Here is a 4,439-nt window from a genome sequence, read left to right on the forward strand (position 1 = left end):
AACTGACGAAGGCGATGGAAACAAAGCTAAGGACTGCACAGAGGAGAACGGAGAAATCGATGATGGGAATAACACTGAGAGACCGAAAGAGAGCAAATTGGGTGAGAGAGCAGACTAGAGTGAAAGATATTGTGGAGGCGATGAAAGAGAGGAAGTGAAATTGGACAGGTGAGTTAGTGCGAACGACAGATGAGCAATGGAGCAAGCGTGTTACTGAGTGGACGCCGCGAGATGGGAAGCGTGGAAGAGGGAGACCAGACAGGAGGTGGAGAGACGAGATTGAGAAGTTTGAAGGAGTGACGTGGCAGAGGTTGGCGCGGTCGTGTGAATCATGGAATGCTATGAAGGAGGCCTTTGTTCAGCAGTGGACTTAGGATGACTGATTGGTTGATTGATAGAGCTTCATAACGTAGTTCATTTTTTTGTAGATTTACATTATGTATGGGGTTGAAGTTCATTATCATTATTATTATTATTATTATGATTAAACGACCAGGGCAGTGGGCGGGGAGACTGGGATGGGCCCATCATTCATAAAGAGATAAGATAAAAGGGAAAACGAATGAGTTTTGGAAGAGTGTGGGATGGGGAAAGTGGGGGAAGGCTTTCTTGACCAGAGGACCACTTATAAAAGAGAAAGGACCCTTTGACATATCTATGTATATATATACATTATCATTGTTACCACTAGCAGTAGTAATTTTATCATTATTATCAACATCGTCGTCATCATTCTTATTAATGTTGTTCTTTTTTTTAATGTCTTTGGGAAAGGGCCCTTTGACATATCTATGTATATGTATGTATTGTTATCATTACCACTAGCAGTAGTAATTTTATCATTATTATCAACATCGTCGTCATCATTCTTATTACTGTTGTTCTTTTTTTTTAATGTCTTTGGGAAAGGGCCTTTTGACATATCTATGTATACGTATGTGTTGTTATCATTATTACCAGTAGCGGTAGTAATTTTATCATTATTATCAACATTGTCGTCATCATTATTATTACTGTTGTTCTTTTTGTTATTTTTGTTGCTGTCTTTATTAATGTTATTATTTTGAGTTCATAGACATCACAACTTTTCACAAGGAAATTCATAAACGACGCAATAATATCAAATTTTAATTTATGTTCTGTGCAAAAGTAATGAAGAATAAATACAAAAATAAACAAGAGAATAAATTGGCAAATAGAAAAAAAAGAATAAAAGAATAAATTAGAAAATTGATAGATAAATAGATGAATGAATATATAAATATATAAAAAACAAGTTAATAATTAGATAAATAACTAATGAATGAATAAACAAATAGATAAATCAATAGATAAATAGATAAATGAATAAATAAACGAATAAATTAATAAATAAATAAATAAATGAATATATAAATATCAAATAAATAAATAAATAAGTAAATATATAAATGAATAATTAATGGATAAGTAAATTAATTGATTAATTAGTTAATTAATAAATAAATTATAAATAGATGAATAAACGAATAAATGTGTAAATAAACAAGTGAATAAATATATGACTAAATAGATATAAGACTACATAAGTTAACAAATAAATAGAAAAATAAATAGATGAATAAATAGATCAACAAATAGATAAACAAATCAATTGACGAATAATAGCATTATGTGAAACATATCACTCCCTCATCCTACACGACATGATATGATGTTCCCTTCCGCACCGCCGACACTTCTATCCCTAGTCTGTCAGCCTCCAAGCTATTTCATTCATCTCCAGTGCATCCCCTTGTTAGGGAAAAAAACGACTCTAAAAAACTTTGGGAACAATATTACTCCCAAGCAGAGCTCGGCCTGGGACCCTAATCCTTTCTCTGACGACATTAAGGGATCATAAGGGAGGGAGGGAGGGAGGAAAGAGTGAGGGAGGGAGTAAGGGAGGAAGAGGAAGAGGAGTATGTGTGGATGATGGCGTGGAGGAAGAAGTATTGTAGCGTGAAGGGAGTTTGTGGAGAGAGCTAACAAGGAGATTGGATTCGATGAAAGGAGAAAAGGATTTTTTTTTTCGTACAAAGGGAGGGCTAAGTCAAAGTACACCTTTACACTATAAGTAAATAAAGCTCATTCAACCATTCCTTCCATCTCAGAACCGTTGGGATGAAGGGTCGTCATTATCCCGCCACAAAAGCAATGCAGCGAGGCACAGCTCCTTCTTCACAGTAGGGCCGACAAGCTGGAATTCGTTGCTCTCCACCGCTTGACTGTATAACGAAACCCGTTTTCCTCAAAATAAATTATGAAACCCAGATACTTAAAACTTCTGGTTTCCTCAAGATTTTCACCATTTCCATTAATTTTCAATACACACACACACACACACACACACACACACACACACACACACACATATGTACACACACAGACGCTCACACACACACACATACACACACAGGCAAACACATACACATTTAAATACTTATAAATTACTAATTGTATCGTATCTTTGAGAAGATAAAATATAATTAGTTCACAATTACACAAATATCATAAATAAAGAAATAGCGTTCACCAGAGGTTGAAGTAAGAATACAATCCAGGTGTCTACTCACTGACATGTAAGGATTGTAATTTAGTTTACGTTCCCTAGATATTTGTTTGTGGTGTGTGTGTGTGTGTGTGTGTGTGTGTGTGTGTGTGTGTGTGTGTGTGTGTGTGTGTGTGTGTGTGTGTGTGTGTGTGTGTGTGTGTGTGTGTGTGTGTGTGCGCTTGTGTGTGTGTGTGCGCTTGTGTGTGTGTGTTTGTGTGTGTGTGTGTGTGTGTGTGTGTGTGTGTGTGTGTGTGTGTGTGTGTGTGTGTGTGTGTGTGTGTGTGTGTGCGCTTGTGTGTGTGTGTGTGTGTGTGTGTGTGTGTGTGTGTGTGTGTGTGTGTGTGTGTGTGTGTGTGTGTGTGTGTGTGTGTGTATGTGTGTGTGTGTGTGTGTGTGTGTGTGTGTGTGTGTGTGTGTGTGTGTGTGTGTGTGTGTGTGTGTGTGTGTGTGTGTGTGTGTGTGTGTGTGTGTGTGTGTGTGTGTGTGTGTGTGTGTGTGTGTGTGTGTGTGTGTGTGTCTGTGTGTGTGTGTGTGTGTGTGTGTGTGTTTGTGAGTTTGTGTGCGTGTGTGTTCGTGTGTATGCGTATATATATGTGTGCTAGAATTAATGAGGTGCGTCTACATGACTCTATGAAGCAAGATTGCCCGGATTGCATATATAGCCTGTATAATGAAATAACAGGCGAAGAATATGGCAATATGTGTCCTATTGTTAGGAAGGAGGTTGTTGTTATTTGTGTGTGTGTGTGTGTGTGTGTGTGTGTGTGTGTGTGTGTGTGTGTGTGTGTGTGTGTGTGTGTGTGTGTGTGTGTGTGTGTGTGTGTGTGTGTGTTGTTTGTGTGTGTGTGTGTGTGTGTGTGTGTGTGTGTGTGTGTGTGTGTGTGTGTGTGTGTGTGTGTGTGTGTGTGTGTGTGTGTGCGCACGTGTGTGTGTGTGTGTGTGTGTGTGTGTGTGTGTGTGTGTGTGTGTGTGTGTGTGTGTGTGTGCGTGTGCGTGTGCGTGTGCGTGTGTTTGTGTGTGTGTGTGTGTGTGTGTGTGTGTGTGTGTGTGTGTGTGTGTGTGTGTGTGTGTGTGTGTGTGTGTGTGTGTGTGTGTGTGTGTGTGTGTGTGTGTGAGTTTGTGTGCGTGTGTGTTCGTGTGTATGTAGAGTATATGTATATGTGTGCTAGAATTAATGAGGTGCGTCTACATGGCTCTATGAAGCAAGATTGCCCGGATTGCATATATGTATAGCCTGTATAATGAAATAACAGGCGAAGAATATGCCAATATGTGTCCTATTGTTACGAAGGAGGTTGTTGTAAGGTTGTTCACCGTGGTTTAATGAGGAGATACTGTGAGCTAAAAAAGACAAAACAAAAAGGAAGGAAAGATTGTGCCGAAGACACCAGTCTGCTGAATCTAGGAGAGAATACACGAAGACGCGGAACTGAGAATACACTGCTTGTGCGTCGAAAACGAGATTTTTACAAGAATAAGATTGTACAACCCGGATCTAGTATGAATAGATTGTAAAAAAAATCCTTAAAAATCTAACTGGGAAGGAAAAGAAACCTAAGTTACCTGAGGTTTATGCAGATGATGAACTAGCGAATATGTTTATGGAATTCTTCGAAACTAAAATCTCCCGGATTTTGTTATCTTTTGACTATAATGATAATGATGATATAGTAAATGTGGGTGTGCCTGAACAGAAATTGTCTTCGTTTAGCACTGTTACGACACTTGAGGTACGGAAAATTATGAATATTTAAAGGACGAAAGATGTGGAGGTAGTTCCTGAAGAGTTGTTAGCATAAAGAATATGGTGCTTCTCTTGTATGGAGCATAAGGAGGAATTTTTCTTTTCAAAGGCTTAAGAGTTTGG

This window comes from Oratosquilla oratoria, chromosome 35 (assembly GCF_046742065.1).
Source record: "Oratosquilla oratoria isolate Oo_2021 chromosome 35, ASM4674206v1, whole genome shotgun sequence".
Classification (NCBI taxonomy): domain Eukaryota; kingdom Metazoa; phylum Arthropoda; class Malacostraca; order Stomatopoda; family Squillidae; genus Oratosquilla; species Oratosquilla oratoria.